Here is a 21139-nt window from a genome sequence, read left to right on the forward strand (position 1 = left end):
AACAAAGACTGAGTTCTTGCCTCTTATGCATATCTAATGAAGTGACCCCAGGAAATGCACAATTTGCCCACTGGCCCGACTCTCCCCTGGGAGATGGTGGCTTCGGAGTGTCCAGGAGAGTTTCAGACACAAGCCCCACGGTGAGGACGGTTCCATCAGGGCTTTGCTGTTAGGAAGGGCAGGCCCAGGACACCTTCCGTGAGGCATTTTGCTATGCACAAATACAGGAGTTAGAGAAAAAGATAAAGCGCTAGCTTCTGGCTTTCTCATATGTCAGCTTATTTAATCATGCCTATCTGATCCCACGATTTTTTTCCCTGAACAACTCTAACAGACACTATCCTACGCCCACAAATAGCAATGCAGCAATATCTCAGCAAAGAATAAAAGCAGTAAATGTATGTGTGCGTTTTGGGGAGATTGTGCACCAGTAGCTCAGAGGGGCTCACAGGGCACACTCCACATTCCTGAGCATGTCAGCCATGCTCAGCCCTGGATTGACGAGCTGCTACCCCAGTCACATTGCCCCCTCCTCCATCCCCATCCCCTGACATCTACATTGGCAACACCATCTTCTTCATCCCTCCAGCTCTGGAGCTCTGGTCCCATCCAAGGTCCCACTCCCATCCCCACCTCTGCCATCCTCACCTCATCATAAGCTCTGTTTATTTCTGTGGTGCCTTGGCCTTAGCTGGTCACCCCTGCCTCCCACACCTCCCCAACACACTAGAAGATTCCTCCCCCTTGAGGAGGGCAAGCATAGTTCCCATCCCCTCTACATCTCAGAAGCAGAGGTTCCTGGGGCTCAGTACACGTTCCCAGTAAGGAAGTACATGGCCAAAGAGCTTCCATTTAGAAATCTGTTTTTAAAGTTTGGAGAGAAGCCTTGGTTCCCAGCAATAATTCACCATGCCGCAGGATCTCCAGGAGACAGGCTGAATTGGGACACAGGATGCCCTGCACTTGGACCCTGTCCCCGTGTCACCTTAGGTGCTGGGCCCTAACCCTTTAGACTAATGGAAAACAGGGCAAACAGATTAAACCACGTTCACCCAGAAGACTGCCATCTGTACGACTCAGAAAGCTCCTTGCTCGGCCCAGCCCCTCTGGACAACACTAAACAGGCTTAGCCTGCTGTGGGCAAACAGGAAAAGTAGGTCAGCTCAGCAGCACTGAGCACAGTGATGAGCTACTGATGTGCTGTCCTAGGAGAGAGGGGCGTGCCGGCCCACAGCCCAGGCTGGGTGGCTCAGGCCAGCCTCCAGGGGGCAGCCAGGGGACCCAGGTAATGAGGAAAATTCAAAGAAAGCTGGAGAATTGGTTCTTAAAAAAAAAAAAAAAAGCTGCATAAAAAAGAACAGTGTGGACTGACACCCACTGGCACTTACCTGCCTTCAAAGACAAATCAATTCATGTCTTTATTGCGGGGAAATAAGCTGTTTCACCTGCACAGGTGCCCTGCCCTGACAATTCTCGAGAACATTGTGGACAATGGTGGCGCTGCCACCTGGCCCAGGGGCTTTCTCCACCTGACGTCTCTTCCCCCAACACGTCCATGGCTCCCCGTGATCACAGGATGCTTGCTGGGGGCACAAGCAGATGTGGGTGAGTGAGGCCAGGACCGGTAGGCCCAGGACCTCATCCTGGAGGGGAGGCGCTGTACTGTTCCTATTTTCCCCATGTTTGGTCCAGCCTCCAGCTGTCCAGACAGAAAAACTACCCCCTGGGCCTCTTGGGCTCAGAAGCTGGACAAAGCACCAGGTACGACTAGGAGGGAAATTCCCCCGAGGCCCAAGTGATCTAACCTACTTCCAGGAGCTGATGTCTGAAATCTGGTTTTCTTAGGAGGGCCTAGCACCAACCTAGAGGATGATGCAGGGTCCCCAGGGGGCCAGGTCCTGCTACCTGGGACTCCCAGGAGGGACAGGACCCCTAGCTCAAACCTCAAATAGCTCACTGGTGCCCCCGGAGCAGGGGGTGATGGGGGACAGGGCGTGATCCCAGAGAAGTTTCTCAACAGAGCAGAGGCGTTATGTCCCAGGCGAGGCCGCAGGGGGACAATCTGTAATGCAGATATGTATGATTTTTAAAGGGCTTTTTTTCTAAAATGCTCAACATTGTTTCCTCTTTATTTCAGTTCTTTTAAAAATAATTTTATTTATTTGTTCATGAGAGACAGAGAGAGACACACAGGCAGAGAGAGAAGCAGGCGCCCTGCGGAAAGCCCGATGCGGGACTCAATCCCAGGCCCCCCGGATCACGACTTTGAGCCAAAGGCAGTCGCTCAACCACTGAGCCACCCAGGTGCCCCTTTATTTAAGTTCTGTGACAAAGGTATCGCAGGCTGTTGTCAATAAACCTTTTAGAAACATTCAGATCTAAAAACGCACGGCTTTGGGAATGTTCACCCATCCTCTTTCAGAAACAACCTTATCTGAAAAATGTTCTTTTTAGCATTTTCAAGAACAAAAAAGCAGCAAGAGCATCCCTCAGCCTTTGCAAGTCAGACCTTCCTTCCTTTATTCCTCCTCCTGGCCCTCAAGGCTTCATTCACACATTCACTTAGCACGGAGCTGTGCCCTGGGAGCCAAAACCAGAGATGAGGATCCACTGGCAAAGAGGCAACAACAGTGCAGGAAGATCCTGCATTCAAAATGCAGCTTTGCTATTTCACCAGCTGAGTGACCTCAGGCGAGTTACTAGACCTCTCTCTGCCCGGGTCTCTCACCTTCCCAGAGCCGCTGAGACCTAAGGACACAGTACCTGTAAAACACTTCAAATGTGGGCTCAGGGAATGTTAGCTCGGGTGGTTGTTATTTCTGTCAATCCTAGAAGCCATTCAAAAGGTGCTATTCTGCATTTAAATAACAGATACTAATTATGGACATCAATTAGCTTTATTTTTAAATTGCAAAGGTATTTACCAGCTACCAGGAAACCCACAAAGCAAGTCCTTTTAAACGTCCCTTGCAATCCAAAAGGTTCCTGTACTAAGGGACTTCAGCTTGCATAACAGTATTTTCCTGAAGAGCTGGTGATAAACAACATTTCTGTGAACTGAATCATACTTTAAATGTGTGAGTGGCTCAGGGCCCACGCGCTGGAGGAGTGCAGCATCCCACCCTCACTAATGATCCTTCTGCAATGCAAAGCTCATCACCACCAATTAGTCTGCTTAACAGAGTATCATACACCTGCTTTCCATTAGGCCACAACTAACTGCAATTTTTTTTTTAAACTTTGTAATTTGGGGTAAAATTGGGGAAAGGTTGGATTCCTTCTACGGTTTTAAATAATTAATTTTACATTTTTAGCCACATTTAACAAGGTTGAAAGTGAAATGTTAAAATATGTTGAGTGCACATTAGTCAAATCTACTCTTCAATGCATTATTAATTCAAGGCAGCCACAGCATCTCAAAGCATGTCTGATTTACTTGCTTAGATAACTAAGTAATTTTATATATTTAGTGGTGTTACATTCTTATCTTTACCTAAATTAAATCGTGCAGTTTTCAATCCCCAGACTATGCTAAATTTTTGAGTCTAAGAAAAAGTTACCAGATTCTTTAGAACAAAACTAAATAATCATTCCAAGGTCACACTAACATTTTTGGATGTTGTGAACGTAAACACATAAATTTCATTTCTGCAAACTTGTTTGAAGCAAAAGGAAGCCAACAGACAAATAAATAAAACAAAGAGAGATGTCTAGTTTGAATGAAAACATTTACAAATTTTATCATTGTTTTTTGAGGGAGAAGCAATGTATATTCATTGCAATTCATTCCTTCCTTCATTAAGAATAAAAAGATAAAAGGATCTTAGACCACTTTTCATTAAGTAAAGTCAAGCCCTTTGTCACATGTATGATATGTATATGTATATACATAAAATTAAATATATATGATTTAAAAATAAAATGGCAATAAGAAGTATTAAGTCCTCCATCTTTCTCCTAGAAATATTTTCTCTCTTCTTTACCTATGCTCTCATTATTCACTTGAGATTTTTTCTTCTTCACATGGTTGAAAGTGTTTATTATGCCTTGCTCCAGAGTAGAAGCCAAGTTCACAACTATGTAAGAATGACACTAAAAAATAAAAATAAAAATAAAATAAAAGAATGACACTGGGTCGGCTCCCTCTGGGGAGAGAGAGGTTTGTCTCTGGCCCTAAGTTTGCAAATATTTGGAGGTTATAAAAAATTAAATTAACAACACTACAGCCTTTCTTAGCCATGATCACAAGTGAGGTTTTAACAATGCATGTGTGTATGTGTGTGTGCGTGCACACATGTGTGCATGTTCACGCACACGACATTCCCATATGTTGTTGCATGGCAACATGGTAAGATGTCAACACAGGTGTAAGATTTACACCTCTATGGGACCAAGAATCCCAAGGGCAAGGAGAACTCCTCCACATTAGAGGTGTCCTCTTGTGTTGTCTCTTATCTTGGTTTACTTTCTGCTAAATTCCTACGTGCCCTTGTATAGCCACAAAAAGACTGCGAGTGTGACTTGGGTTTAGACAAAGGAAAAGAATTTAATTCAGGAAGAACAGCTTCATAGAAACTTTAAAACACTGAAAAATAGAGTGGTTTCAGGTACAAGCAAGCAGCTTGAATAATGACCCATGGAGCTGTAGCCACAGATCTAGGTTTGGAAACCAGAATTCAGAACCAGGATCAAGTTCTCTCAAGCACCTGCCCTGCCCTTGGGGGACTTGTAAGGGTCAGGATGATGAGTTAGGAGGCCAGAGTTGGGCTCCCCGTGCTAGGAGATGCTCTTCTTTCCACAAATTCACAAAATGCCTCAGGGCTGCACATCACCCTCCAGGGGTGAGACAGGAAGACTGCTCTGTGTGATGGGGCCTGATCAGTGGGAAGGTGCAATCCGAAGATGTGAACTGCAGCGTTCACTCTGTCACTGGCCAGCTGGGTGACTTTGAGAATCACCTATTGTTTTGGGACTGTGGCTTCTTCCTTTGGTTAAAATAAGAAATAACATTGTGAATGATGAAATGTCATATAAAAATGAGATCTTACAACTATTCAGATATGGTCACCTTAGCCCATCTTCTTTTCTAGGTGAGAACCACCTGCACAGGTGTCCATACATGTATAGGGAGGCAGGGTGAAGAAAGGTGACAAGAACCCATTGGAGGAGAAACCCTGGTTACAACACAGCATTGTCCATCTGTGACTGTGCCATGGTGACGAATCAGGGCCATTTGTGCTATCTTAACCATGGGTACCTAATTCCTTAATGTCCTAGAACTTGTGGCTACCTGAAGTTCAGGTTGATGCTGCTACTGTGTGTGGCTCTGACCTGCCTCTCTGCAGAGACATGACTTCCAGACTCTGTCAGGTGCTGATGTTCTCAGCTGGGGATGACTAGAATATGAACCCTTCTTGACCCTGTAGGACCTTGCTTGGCACTGCCCATGACCAAGTTTGCTGATGGCCTGGCATAAACACAGTCAGTGATGACAACATCCAGTCCTGATGGACCCCAGCAGTCCTTTGTTTTTTTTGGACTGGGGTCAGTTATAAAAAAAAAAAAAATTAACCCTTCTATTCCAAAAGTTAATAATAAAGAAGTAAAATGACAATACTTGTGGATTGTCTGTGCTGTGGATTCTGGATGCAAATTCTTCTTCTAATTGTTTTGATTCCAGTCCACTGTTGACTGTGGTGTCCTGCAGGATGCATATCTATGCTTGCAAGTATAGGGCACTCATGACTCCGAGCCATGGCCCATTGCTTAGCTCGGTTTCTTTTTGTTACAGATGAAAGCAACTTCTACTCCAAGATGGTCTGACTTCACGCTGATTCCTCCTTTAAAAAGGAATTCAGGTAACAGAACAGGCTCCTCCCGTTTCCCAGCCAGGAGGGAATGGGCCATAGGAACTGTGTGCTCAACACTTCAAAGTTTCCAGAGAGAAAGTCTGAGAGTCTGTGTGCGTGTGTGAGACTTCGTACAGGCGAGATAGAGGGTCACTTTGTCACACAGCTCTAGCATACATGTCAACCATTTGAGATGCACGGTAGCTCCTTGCTGACATCAGGGAAGCACCAGGGAATCAGCCCTGATGGAACTGGTGAGGATCTCAGAGCTATTTAAAAAAAAATTCAAGGGAACAGGTGATGCTGGTCACAAAATGCTATACGTGTGGTAAAATGACAGCACTATACACACTTATTGTACCAGTATCAACTTCCTGGTGCTAAGATGTAAGCACTGGGGGAACTGGGTTCATGGAATACAGTCTGCTTTGCAACTTCCTTTGAATCTATAATTATTGCAAAATAAAATTTCTTTCTAAAGGGGCCAGCAAATGGCAGTAAGGGCATTGAGCAGTGAGGAACCACCCAGCATAAACCCCAAGGCCGGGGATGGGTCTTCCGCTATCTCCGGTCCCCCCCACCAGTAGATTCAGCCTGGAGAAGTACCCTATACCCACACCTCCCAGCAGTGGACAAATGAGACCCCATTCTGTCCCTGCTTGTTGATCCTGGATGCCACCAAGATGGGGAGGAGAAAGCCAGGATTCCGAGATTTCAGACCCTGCCTGTTCTTTACTGCTTATTCTATTGATTGATCTTCCAGCTCCTGGTTTTACCAAGCATTGCAACACCCAGGGCCTGTAGACTTCCAAAGGGTAACCTGGCAAATAAGCCCTGCTGCAAATTCACATGTTTGGGGCAAAGCACTTTAAGTGTAAGGCACATATAGGAGAAGCATGGTGCCCTCAGTGGCCAGCACGGCTCTCTCCCAGACCTTCCCTCTACCAGCCATACTTTCCTCTCACATTTCACTATGTGAAAGGTATGGCCCTGTAGGGCCATAGAGATTTTCAGTGAGGTCCTGCAGGAAAGAGACCCGGGGCACTCTGCTGGCCCATCACCCAGGCTGTGGGAGAGTTCTTCTCTTCCATTTTGGGCTCCACAGGACAGCTCCCCACTTTACTAATGAAGAATCCAGAGCAGAGAAAGGTTAAGAAGGTCACACAGCCTAAAAAATGTTTCATTGGTGTTGGCTGGTCATGCTAGTAACAATACTTCCCAAACCAGGAGTATTGGTACTTAGACGGCGGCCTGCTGGACCTGTCCCTTTGCTCCCCAGAAACAACAGGCTCTTCCAGCCCCCCATCCAAGGCCTCCTTCCCTTGTGCATCCCTGTGCTGCCTCCACCCTTCCTGACCTCGGGGGAGCCACCATGTATATTCAACCTCCTTCCCACACTCCCCAGTACCTTCTTCCGTGGGGTTTCCACAATCACAACATAGAACACCGTGTAGAATCTGAAGTGAGATCAGGAAACAAAAGCGTGCCCGGGGAAGCTCAGGTGCGTCTGGCAACTGAGAATTTGCTACAGCAAAGGGGCCCCTGCATTTCCACCATCCTTCGTCTCTCCCGCCTCAGCATATCGAATACTGACTCCACCTGGGCTGTATGCAAGGCAGGAGGGAGGTGGGGAGGCAGTCAGACATGAAGGAAACAGCCTCCAGGGCCCGGTGGAGGGGGCCCTGGATTAGGCACCCCGAGACTGGCACTGCCAGCCGTATCTGGAGTGAAGCCTTCTGGGCCTCAACTTCCTTTCCTGGCAAACAGCGACAATGTGTCACCTGCCCTGGTAGTGACTCCCAATTGTTCAGGAGATAGAATGAAAGAAGCAGTTCAAAGTGTTTTGTAAATCAAGGTCTACAGCCATGTTTGGCACCCTCAAATGTATGAGTCACCCTGAGATCTTGCTAAAGGGTGGATTCTGATCTGGTAGGTCTGGGGAGGGGCTGAGATCCTGCATTGCTAACCAGCACCCAGGAGACTCGGAAGCTGTGGGTGCACTGTTCACACCGGGCAGTGAGGATGGTGGGGCATGCAGGGCACCACTGTCATAGGCAGAAGTGCCTGTTGGGGAGCAGGGCTGGCGGGGGGGATACCAGAGGCACCACTTCCATCTGAGGCAGATGGACCCCCAGGAGCCTTTTTCTGGAGGTACCCAGGGTGGAGAAGCACTGCCATAGGCTTGTATGCCACCCACGACACCCCATCCAGTGCTGGCCAAGTCTCCTCCATGCAGAGGGGGAAGGGGACATGCCACTGTCTCCAGCAGTCTCTTCTACTTCCTGTTAGTTGAACTCATTAGAAAATTATTCCTACTGAGCCAAAATACCACTTTCCCCCCCATCCCCACCTGAGGCTTCTATTCATTTCTTCTTGCTGTGTCCAGGGGCTGTCCAAAATGACAGCGCTCAGATTAGATTATTGCAATTTTTAGGGGCACCTGGGTGGCTCAGTCAGTTAAACACCTGCCTTTGGCTCAGGTCATGATCTCGGGGTCCTGGGATCGAGCCCTGCATCAGGCTCCCTGCTCAGCGCCGCCCCTTCCCGCTGCTCCCGCTAGTGCTCTCAAATAAATAAAATATTTTAAAAACCTATTAGATTATTGATAGTTCTAAAAATTGAAGTGCAATTCACTGGACATGTAATTAACCATTTTAAAGTGTACAATTCAGTGGTGCTAACTGCATTCGCAAGGTTGTGCAACCACCACCTGTCTCTAGATTCAAAACTTTTCCATCACCTTGGAGAAATCCCTGGTACCCACTAACTCATCGCTCTCCATTCCGCTCAATCCCCTTTCCATCTCGATGGATTGCCTGTTCTGGATAAATGATATAAATGGAATCCTGCAACACGTGACCTTTGGTCTCAGGCTTCTCCCATAGATGAAATGTTTTCAAGGCTCGTTCATGCGGGCATGTTTCAGAGTTCCCTTCCCTTTTAAGGGTTCATACTATTCCATTTTATGCTCCACCGCATTTTGTTGATTCATTCTTCCATTCATGGACACTTCAGCTGCTTCCACCTTTTGGCTGTTGTGAACAATGCTGGACACATGTTTTCATTTCTCCTGGGTGAGGAGTTGCTGGGTCATATGCTAACTCCACATCTAACTGTTTGAGGAACCACCAGACTTTTCCACAGCAGCTGTATCAGTTTACAATATACGAGAGTTCCAATCTCTCCATAGTCTTGTTACTTTCCGTTAAAAATTTTTTCGGGGATCCCTGGGTGGCGCAGTGGTTTAGTGCCTGCCTTTAGCCCAGGGCGCGATCCTGGAGACCCGGGATCGAATCCCACGTCAGGCTCCCGGTGCATGGAGCCTGCTTCTCCCTCTGCCTGTGTCTCTGCCTCTCTCTCTCTCTCTCTGTGACTATCATAAATAAAAATTAAAAAAATTTTTTTTCTTTTTATTAAAGCCAATGTAGGGATGAAATCAGCTCTCAAGTATCAGAGAAAGGTGATCTTGTCCCCCCCAAAGACATGTCTTTTTAAGGCCAAATATCCTCAGTTGCTCCCTCCACTTGATCATTAAGGAGCCTCCTTGAAACGTCGTCTTTGGAAGTGAGCGGGGTGTGCCTGCTGTGGCCAGACTAGACCTGGTGAGCACAGGTGGCCAGTGGTTCACTCAGGCATATGGTCTGTGGCCTCTCTTCCTAAGCTGCTGTAGTAGCACACACCTTGCTCTGTATTTATGATTATTTTTAACCTAAAAAATATAAATGCTTTTTGCAAAGCGTTCAACGTCACATGAAGCATGACAGTCTTGTTCTTTTTCGTGTGGGTCCTGCATTTCTAGAGGTAGGTGCTCACTGTAGCCAGGCCATACTGAATTTGGGAGAGAAGAGAGTCAGAGAAAGCTGATTCCAAGAACATAATTACAGCCTCGGATTTGAGGTCGAATCCTTCCAGTGGGTCACCTTTAAATCTAAGACATTTGGAAGAAAAGGGAAAATGTGATCCACTGAGTCTTGAATATTTAAATATTATGTGAAGCAAATTATTCATATCTACCAATATGTGCCCCAGAGATAGTTTCCACTTCACTTTCATGAAAAGATTTAGAAGGCATTTTGCCCTAAATAATTTACAGATAGCTTAAAAAAATCAGTGGTAACATTTAAAGCCTAGGTTATATTATTTGAACTTAGATAAATTTCAAACAAGTAAACATCACTCCCTTGCAGCTGGGTATCAACGAGAATCTACAAAATCAACATCAACAAAATTAGCCAACTTTTCTTGCAAAGAAAACAGGGAATTGACCTTGATTTTGTTGGCAGATAACTGAGAGTGAATATTCTTATTGGGCCTAATGACCACACAAGGCCATTGCAGATGAGGCTAAAGCTATCTTTTGATTTGTTTATTTATTTTAAAAATATTTTATTTTTTAAAAAATTTTCCTCATTTTCATTAACAGTTTTTATTTTTATTTTTTTCAGTATATTTGTTCTTTTTTTTAATAATAAATTTATTTTTTATGGGTGTTCAATTTGCCCACATACAGAATAACACCCAGCGCTCATCCCGTCAAGTGCCCCCCTTAGTGCCCGCCACCCAGTCACCCCCACCCCTAATTTTTTTCCTAGAGTTAGGAGTCTTCATGTTCTGTCTCCCTTTCTGATATTTCCTACCCATTTCTTCTCCCTTCCCCTCTATTCCCTCAAAGAGTTAAAAATAGACCTGCCCTACCACCCAGCAATTGCACTGCTGGGGATTTACCCCAAAGATTCAGATGCAATGAAACTCTGGGCCACCTGCACCCCGATGTTTCTAGCAGCAATGTCCACAATAGCCAAACTGTGGAGGAGCCTCGGTGTCCATCGAAAGATAAAAATATTTTATTTATTTATCTGAGAGATAGAGCATGCACACAAGTGGGGAGAAGGAGAAGGGTGAGGCAGCAGCAGACTCCCTGTGGAGTAGGCAGCCAGACGCGGGGCTCGATCCCAGGACCATGAGATCCTGACCTGAGCTGAAGGCACTTAACTGACTGAGCCACTGAAGATCCCCTCATCTTTTGTTTTAAAGAACAAACAAGGCAGCCAAAATACTCTATGCCTTTCTTCTTCCTTCAGTTTTACAGGTAGCTGTTTTTCTCTAGCTTGTTGCTGCGGAATGTTCTCATGCTTTTATCCAACATTGGAAAGATGACCTGCTGGCTTTCCAGGTTCTCAGCTATTCCAAAGTATGCCCATTCTGTTAGGGGTGATCCTGTCTCCTCTTGGCCTGTAGCCTTCTTGATGAGACATGGAGATCAGGGAATCCCATCTCCTTTGCTCAGATCTCTTTACTGAGCTCCTGGAACACTCTTCTAGATTCCTCTTCCTCCTGTCCAGCCTACCCTGGGGGCTGGAGCCAGGTGGCCACTGACCCTTGCCTGACCACATGCACTGACCCAGTTCCTGGAGGCAGTCTTCTGCCATAGGCAGCCCAGCTCAGCTGCTGCCAAAGAACCTTTCATGGACATTGGGTAACTCTGATTTCTCATCACTTCTTGCAATTAATGGAAGAGTCCAGAGGGCCTACAAGCACACAGTATTCTTGGTTTGGCTATAGTACAAGGAATTTATAAATACTGAAATCATTAGTCTGCTAAGAGTTTTTAATATATTCCACTTTGTGTCAGCCATGCATATAAGAATTTTAGTTTTCTTCATCCCTGGTCTTGTATGGTTCTTACAAGGTGCTTCATGGAATGAAATCAAAAGAGTTCATTAGTTGAAGATAAAGCTGCATAGCAAACTGATGGGGCTCCCTAAGAAAGTATGTCAGGAAGAGCTGCTTAAACCAAGACTTGTGTCATATTTAATTTGCCACTGAAGGTTGGGATGATAATTGCAGGATGCAAAAGTATCAGAAAATGAGTGTGTAGGGCTGCATAAAACGGGTGTGACAATACTCACAGGCATTCTCAAATGAAAGAGTCCCCAAGGAAGCCTGGTGGGGGTTGCTGCAGAGCCCAACTAAGGGAAGGGGAGGCTGGTGAACACCAGACATGTTGTTGGGCCAGTCCTTAAGTACTCAGCCCTGTAGGAAAGCAAATTCTTCCCAGAAACAAACTGTTCCAGAGAGTTTTCTTATTTTATTTTACCCATTTTGGATCAAGCTACTCTTATTTGGATCTAGCACCTCCCTGACGGCCTAAACAGAGTGAACATGACCTCTTCCTGATGGCTCAGACTCACCCTGATGAGCATGATCAGTGAGGTCCAGGGACAGGACTTCTGATGAGTGGACAGTGTACAGTCAAGTGCCCCTGGAACACCAGACCTCTTTGGTTCTTCCATCAGCTTTCTCTCCTTTGTCTGTCCTTTCTCTGGTCACCGGGGTCACCTGCCTCTCAGGCTGCTACAGTTCCCACTCTTCACAGCACTTCTCCCCTGAGGACCTGAGAGGAAGGGACTACCTCCACCTGCACGTCTCGGGTAAGAGTCAGGGCAGGTGAGGGGCCCACTGGACTCTCTGCCTTCTTAAGAGCTCAGCATGCAATGCTCTGTGACCCTTTTTTGCTCTGTTTTTCCAGGCAAAAAATAGCCAGAGATGAAATAGCCAGAGAAATGGATTTTAGTGAGGTGCAGCTTTCCTAAAAGACCAGGGCTACTGGTGCCAGCACGCACACAACGACTGCTAACAGTGACAGCAGTCCAGCTTCGAGCTTCCTCCCTCTCCACTCACCATGCATCAGGCTCACATTTGAGCTCTTTTTTCGCTACCACTGATGGAAAATAACTGGTTAAGGCTGTGCTTCTCAAATCTGGCTGGGCCGCAGAATTAGTTGGAGGGCCACTAAAATACAGACCCCTGGGCCCCTCAGAGATTGTGACACACAGCCTCGTTGGGAAGGCCAGGTCCAGAAGCAAGAGACTGACACCCGATTTCATGTTCTCTTGGGGGGCCTAGTAGACGTGAGGGCAGCACTGAGACCACACTGAATGCATCTGGAGAGGAATGGAAGGTGCCCCTCACCGCAGGCCTGGGGGCCAAGCCATGGTTGCACTGCTCCGTGCAATGCATCTGGTCCCTCAAAACAGCACCGCCAAGTGCTCCGGTTCGACATGTGCAACTGTCCTGTCTACCCTGGAGAAATGCTGAAATGCATTTGTCACTCCAGTGTGTCGCTCTGAATGCCAGGGCTGCGGGAGGTATAAAAGAACGAGGGGGGGGGGGTGCCTATTTAACCCCACAGTAGGGTCGTCCACTGATGCCCACTGCCTCACAGGCAGGCCTGCTCTGATTTAATCAGACACAACAATTAGTAGTGGTAAATGTAGAGAAAGGCAAATAATTTGATTCGCTGGAGTGTAATGGAGTAACAGGACTCACAGCATTTTTGATACTAAAAATAGCATAAGAACCCTTACTTCAGAACTCTCTGCCCTTTACACGGTTTTCACCTGACTCCATTTCCCTGTGCGCTCACATCACGCGGTTTGAAATGTGCTTTCTGTGGTATCTGATTCCATGTGGGAGCTTTCCCCCATCCATCTTCCTTTTTGTTACTTCAGGGGAGAAACAGCCCTGGGAAAGCTTTTATGCTGTCTGCTATTGTTCTGCATTTAAGTAAAAAAGTACATGCTGCTTAATCTGGGCCTTGAGACCAGGCCCACTGGCAGATTTCATAAGCTTTAAATCTGTGTTAAAAGTGCCAAAGTAGGGGCGCCTGGGTGGCTCAGGCAATTAAGCGTCTGACTCCTGATTTCAGCTCAGGTCATGATCCCAGGGTTGCGAGATGGAGCCCCATGTTGGGGGGGGGGGTCCGTGCTCAGTGGGGAGTCTGCTTGAGATTCTCTCTCCTCTTTGCTCCTCTTCTCCCCCACAACCAACCCTGCTCATGTGCTCTCTCTCTCTCTCTCTCAAAATAAATAAAAATTAAAAAGGAATTTTTAAAAATGCCAGAGTTAAATGACCTCCAGTCTGCAAAACCAGCAGAAAGCAGCCCTGCCTGCTTCAAGTCTCAACCAGCTGTCTGCTTCCAGGATCCACCAGGGTCTGAGCCTGTCTGACCTCAGGGAAGGGGCTGTCCTGTTCCCCCACCCCCGAGAACCCACATAATAAGGTTTCACAATTACATCTGCATGATCCCCTACTGTCATGCATGTGCTTAAGCTTTTTTTTTTTTTTTTAAGTTGTGGTAAAATATACATTACCACCAAAATATTTTACCATCTTAATCATCTTTAATGAACAGTTCACTGGCCTTAAGGACATTTTCAATGTTGTGCAACCATTACCACTATCTATCTCCAGAACTTTTCCATCTTCTCAAACTGAAACCCTCTGCCTATTAAATATTATCTCCCCTCCACCTGGCCCCTGGCAACCACAATTCTACCTTCTGTCTCTATGAATGACCAACTTCAGGACCTTATATCAGTGGACATCGTGTAATATTTGTCCTTTTGAGTCTGGCTTCCTTTACTTAGCATACTATCTTCAAGTTTCATCCGTGTTGTAGCGTGTGTCAGAAATTTCTTCCTTTTGATGGCTGAGTAATATTCTAGTTATGTATACAGCACATGTCCTTAAGCTTTTGATTCCAAAAACGCCGAAAAAAATCCCTTCAACTTGCTGAAAAGGCTAGGATCCCACACTCATTTTCAATACGTGCAAATCTAATAGACAAATGATCTATTGGGAGGTCCACAACATGGTCGCAAGGGCCCACCTTCCCTTCTCCGAGTTATGGCTTGAAACCCGGCATCCCAGCACCCCACATCAGAAGACAGGAGAAACCCTGTGGTGAAGAGCACTTGAGTTCCCATCATGTCCTGCCCTGATCATAGCTCAGGGCTGCAAGAAAGCTTGCGGAAAACCCATGTCTTCCTTCTTTTTTTTTTTCTTTTAAGATCATAATTACTGTCGAAGAATTCTGAGTTTCTCTGCTGAAGCAGAGACCATACCTCTGGCCTGTGCAAGGCAATGCAGGTTGCTGAGTACATTGCAAATTCAAATATAATTAATCTTCGTTAATTCCACTGGTGGGTCTTATTCCATGATTCGTCTCTTCTTGCTTGACAATTGAGAGTCGATTATGTATTTAAAACTGCCCTCTGAAAAAAAGCCACCAGAAGCCTCTTCCATTTTTCAGATTCATTGCAAATAGCCATTACCTGCCTTTAAGGCCTTCTTTAAGATATTATTATTATTATTATTATTATTATTATTATTCATGGGAGAGAGAAAGACAGATAGACAGGCAGAGGGAGAAGCAGGCTCCGTGCAGGGAGCTTGACGTGGGACTCGATCCCAGGTCCCCAGGATCACTCCCTGGACTGAAGGCAGAGCTAAACCGCTGAGCCACCTGGGCTGCCCTGGGGGAGGTTTCTGAGCTAATTTGCACTCTATTGCATAGGTCCGGCAGCCTTGCTTATTATGTAGACCAAATCCACTCATCAAACAAATATCCACTGAATTATTATATTAAACATCTTATTGTATCATAATTCTAAAATATTTTTAGAGATGGCATTCAAAAGCAAAATGGTGTTTGAACAAAATATAAAGAATAGGAGAAGATAGAGTTCTTAAAGGACAACATAGCTGAGCTGGCATATATCGCGGGTGTTATTTTGTGCGCATGTTTCCATTAACTCTGCAATTTGGAGACATGTTTAAAAAAAGGGGGGATATATTTATGCAGTACTCTTATGGGATTTAATATTGTGTTGAGAAAATGAACCATACTGCAAAATTCTTAAGATAGATATCTTTATTGTGTGTGTTCAAAGAGATTGTAAATGCATCTGTTTATTAATTTTTTTATGCACTGATCCAGTAGGTCTTTAGAACCTAATGGAATATAACCTGTCAGTCAAAACAGATATGCAGATGAATAACTCCTTCCCTGTCTCAGTAGACAGATAGTTCTTATAGGGAGCCATAGAAGTACCAAGGTGGTAGAGATTAGGGATTAGGGAAGGCTTCCTGGAAGTGGTGGTTGAGTATTAGGTTAAGTAGAGTTGCTAGACAAGAGAATACTCACAAGCCTCTCTGGGTTCTCATCAAGTGTTTAGCAGCAGAACAAGCCTAAAACAGTCATTGAAGGCCCACCATCCTGGATGGCCACTAGGTTCTAGAGATTTCCAGAAACCATTTCATTTAAAAAAGGAATTTATAGATAGCCTCATCAGGGAAAGGGAAATATGTACTAAATGTTAATGAACCCCCAGAAAATGGCATCTATCTACCATTTTTTTAAGCTTCTATGGTGTGTCCTGTTTTGGTGCTTTAAATCTATTGTGGTTACTCCTCACACAAAATAAAAGTTTGTTATTTTGGTTTCCATTTTACAGATGAGGAAATAAGGTCAAAAGATTAAATAATGTGAAGGCTTCTTAGGCTCCAGGCATTGTTCTAAGTACTTTAAAATATTTTATCTCATGGTATTATGTTAGTAACCCAATGGCCTATTTATCCAGATGGGGAAACCAAGGTGTGGGAAAACCAAGTGACTTTCCCAGGATCACCAGTTAGTTAGTGGGAGAGTGTGGAATGCCACCTAAGCAGTCTAGCTCCACAGTCCACACTCCTGACCATGAGGCCATGGTCCTTCAGCTAGAGAAAGCATATTGATGAACCTCTTTTGCAAGACAGACATGCTTGGTGGTGACCATGTTGAGTAGAAATTAATTCTTCACTGTTCAAGATATTGCTTTAGAAGGAGAACTCTGATGCCATTAAATGCTATTTAACTTCACTAAAATGTGGTTTTAAATGTTTGTTGTTTTATTTCCAAAACTATGTCTGCTTCTTGAAATGTGTATTTGCAGTGAACATGTAAATGGATGAGGCAAGATACCTGTCTTCCCCCCAAAAGTCTGGCATTGAAGACCTACTCCAGAGTGGAGGAAGGTTCCTAATAAAGCAGGGACTAAGTGTCTAACTTAATTAAGTGAGGGTTTCTTTTTTTTTTTTTTTTTTAATTTTTATTTATTTATGATAGTCACAGAGAGAGAGAGAGAGGCAGAGACACAGGCAGAGGGAGAAGCAGACTCCATGCACCGGGAGCCTGACGTGGGATTCGATCCCGGGTCTCCAGGATCGCGCCCTGGGCCAAAGGCAGGCGCTAAACCACTGCGCCACCCAGGGATCCCAAGTGAGGGTTTCTTAGGACAAGTTATTAATTCTCTTTAAATATCCATAGATAGGGATCCCTGGGTGGCGCAGCGGTTTGTTACCTGCCTTTGACCCAGGGCGTGATCCTGGAGACCTGGGATCGAATCCCACGTCGGGCTCCCAGTGCATGGAGCCTGCTTCTCCCTCTGCCTATGTCTCTGCCTCTCTCTCTTTCTCTCTCTCTCTGTGACTATCATAAATAAATAAAAAATTAAAAAAAATATCCATAGATACATTTTTATGTTTCAAAGAGCAAATGCTAACCAGGCTGAGGAAAGAAAGGAACTGTCAGTGAAGCAAGGCCAGAGCTGGTAAGGTTATGAGTGCGGTTAATGAGGGGGGAACATATGGATATAGAATATTGTATGGAAGAGTCAAAGTAGGGGTGAGCAGCCTAGTGTAGGGCCACAGAACAGAGCTGAAAAACCGTTGAAAGGGCCAGATGGTAAATATTTTCAGTTTTGTGGGTAGGTTATCATGACATAAAAAAAGCCAAAGAAATACAAATGGGCATGGCTGTGTTCTAATAAAACTTTATTTACAGAAACAGGCCATGGGTGAGATGTAACCCACAGGCTGTAGTTTGCTGGTCCCTGCCTTAGAGCACGGTGCTGAGAGGAGGCAACAGGATGCTTGAGGCAATGTGGTAGGATACCCAGACATAGCAGGGAGATGGTTGCTGGAAGAGAGTTCAAGAGTCATTGACCTCAGGCCTGAATGATACAGGATGTGACTCTTAGAAAGTCCAAGGTGCCACTAAAGGCCACACAGCTCAATTCAAAGGCAAAAAGGGGAAGGGCCAATTCCTCATGAGAATTGTCACCTGGAGACATCTGAAACATCAGCTTTTGCCACAACGACACTTGTTGGAATCTGTATAGCCCTTCACATGATAGTGCTAGTTGGGGGTGTTTGTGGACCACAAAGGACAAGGAAGAAGATGAGGCCTATCCATACTATCCTTGGTTGAGGAGCTGAACAGAGATGGTGGCATCTGCTAGAAATAAAATGAGGTCCATTGGCCGTCAAATGTTCTAGCCTACAGACCATTTAATTAACTGCATCTGGTTCTACTTCCAGATACCCTAGACAACCTCCTAAGGAAGTCAACTAAAAGTGAAAGATAAAAGAATAGAAAACACTTGAATTGCTCCTGAGCTGGTTAGTTTGCAAAGGCCAAACACAGAGTGGAAGTAGAGGTCCTAAGAGTAAGCAAGATGAGGCTGGATTTTCCTAGGAGGCGAACTCTGGTGACTCTAAACTTTGATAGGATGCTGTGTGGGAAGAGGTGGAAAGAAGAGATAAACCTTGTCCCTCATGGGGAGTCCCATTGGGGACCCTTTCATAAAGCTGAGATCTCAAAGGAGGGCTATGTTCAGTGGAAATGGGACTAAGAGGCAAACCTGCTCACACAGAAGCAACAGGAAGGAATGTGACTTTTTCGACCCAAGGAGAAAAACTGTCTCCCCCATATAGTCAAAACCACAAGATGGTCTTCACACAGATTTCAGGCCCAAATTCTACCTGTGTGGTTTGAGAGAGAATGAGAGAGAATTTAAAATGATTTCAGGTTGAGAGTACTAAGGTACACAGCAGAAAATACCAATCCTACTTAGAGGAAAGTAACCTTAATCCAGGCTTCAAAAATCTTTACAGATCAAGTTCCAAGGAATAGAAGCCCAGTCAGAATTCACAAAATGTGCAAAAAAGGACACTATGAACAAGATCTAGCAGAAGCAATATAGAGAGAAATCAGATTCACAGTGATTTCAGATACTGGAAATATCACACATAAATCATAAAATAAGTATGTTTAATATGTTTAAAGATATAAATAAGGTGCTTCAAATTAACAAGGAATTGTTTTTTTAAAGACCAATTTTGACATTTTGACAAAGGAAACAAGCATATAATCAGTTAAATTTTAAAACTGAATAGATTTGTTAAAATTAAGGTGAGACACAAGTAAAGCAAGAATCAGTAAAGTTTAAGAAGACTTGAAGAATTACCCAGATTGCAAAATAGACAAGAAGATAGAAAATATAAGTAAGGGACTGTGAGAGACACAGAGGACAGAGTATAGTCTAACAGAGATCTAATACATATCAAACTGGAGTCCCAGTAAGAGATACTGAAGAGAATGGGGAATAGGAAATATTCAAAAGAAAAATTTCCAAAGTTTATGAGAAATATGAATCTTTAAATTCAGGAAGCCCAACAACCGCAAGCAGAATAAATAAAAATGTATCCACTCCTACAGACAATTGCTATAAAATTGGGGATTATCAAAGAAAAAGAGATGATTTTTAAAAAGTAATCTCTACATCCAACATGGAGTTCAAACTCACAACCCAAGAGTTGCATGCTCCACTAACTGAGCCAGCCAGGTACCCCAACAAAGAGATAATCTTAAATACACCCAGACAGAGAAAATATTGATCACCTAAAAAAAAGAACAGCAACTGGATTAGCTCCAGACTTTGCAAACATAACAATGGAAGCCAGATGACAGGAAAATAATAACTTCAATGTCCTGAGGGAATTTAACCATCATCCTAGAATGATATACCCCATAAGAATATCTTTTAAGAATTAAGATAGAGATATTTCAGATGAAGGAAGAAAAGGAATTCCTATTAACAAACTCCCACTAAACTAAATTCTAAATGATATCATTCAGACAAAGGGAAATTATTCCAGATGGGAGTTCTGAGAAGATATGGTAAAATAGATACTGCACTTTACAAAACAATACTAATGACTAATTGAGGGTGCAAAAAAGATAGAACTAAAAGACTAGTTAATGATAGTATGTAAGTAATAAATCATTTTAAGTTCCCTGAGTTTTGGGAGAAGAAGAAAAATATTACTATAGAACTCTGTTACATATTCATGTTAAAATACTAGGGTAATCAAGAGGCATAATGATTATAATAAATTCAGAGGCGCCTGGCTGGTTCAGTCTATAGAGCAGGCAACTCTTGATCTTGGGGTTGTGATTTTGAGCCCCACACTGGGTGTAGAAGTACATAAAACAATCTTTGAAAAAAAATGTAAATTCAGATTTGGGGAAAATATAAGCAAGAGAAAAAGAAGAATCCAAAGAAAGGCAGAAAGGCAGAAAAAAAGGAACAAAAAAGTAGGACAAATACCAAGTATAATATAAAATGATTAAAAATAAATTAGAGTATTACAGTAACCATAATAAATGTATGGACTAATCTCTCCAGTTTTAAAAAAATGATCAGATGTAATATTTAAAAATCTAGCAAATTATGTTTATAAGAGACATATCTAAAATGTAAGAACAGAAAACTTAAAAGTCAAAGGAGGAAAAGCAAATACCAGCTGAATACTAACAATCTGGTGGGGAATCCCTGGGTGGCTCAGTGGTTCAGCGCCTGCCTTCAGCCCAGGGCATGATCCTGGAGTCCTGGGATCAAGTCCTGCATCAGGCTCCCTGCACGGAGCCTGCTTCTCTCTCTGCCTGTGTCTCTGCCTCTCTCTCTCTGTCTCTGTCTCTCATGAATAAATAAATAAAATCTTAAAAAAAAAAAAGAAATCAGGTGTACCTCTATTAATGTCACACAGGTAGATTTTAAGGCAATAAGCATAACTAGAAATAAGAGAGGGTCACAAAATGTGGATAAAAGTTTCAGTTCACCTGCAAGAGAACATAATCTTAAACTTGTATGCGCTTAACAATACAGCCTCAAAATATATAGAGCAAGAAATGTCCTGAACAATGAAGGGAAACCAACAGCTCGTCTTTCACAATCAGAAATTTCTGAAAAATCTTACTTCATAAATGAAATATTAGGCAACACAACAATTAGTTATGGAATATAAAATTGAACAGCACAGTATAATGAACATATACGGAATATTGCAACCAATAACGGAAGAATAAACAATCTTTTCAAGCACACAGCAAGCAAATATTTACTAAGAAGTTGTTATTTTAGGTCAGAGTACGCTATTTTTCAGTGCTCCTAACAAAAGATTGGAACAACCATTTCAAATCCAACTGTTAACTGACCAGGTATTACATTGATTACAAAATAATCTGTAAATGATTTGCCTTTAGACTGGTGTGCCTTATGTCACCAAGGAGAACAAGCACTATTTCCTCATTCACTTCAACTTCCTGGACATCTCCCCAACAGAAA

General features: G+C 43.9%; 1 protein-coding gene across 2 annotated transcripts in view; it reads right to left on the bottom strand.

Moving 5' to 3' along the window:
• NPAS2 (neuronal PAS domain protein 2) overlaps nucleotides 1-21139 on the bottom strand; it is a 158498-nt gene that overhangs the window by 98080 nt on the left and 39279 nt on the right. The gene's annotated exons all lie outside the window — the stretch shown is intronic.

Source organism: Canis lupus, chromosome 11, assembly GCF_048164855.1.
Source record: "Canis lupus baileyi chromosome 11, mCanLup2.hap1, whole genome shotgun sequence".
In the NCBI taxonomy this organism is placed as follows: domain Eukaryota; kingdom Metazoa; phylum Chordata; class Mammalia; order Carnivora; family Canidae; genus Canis; species Canis lupus.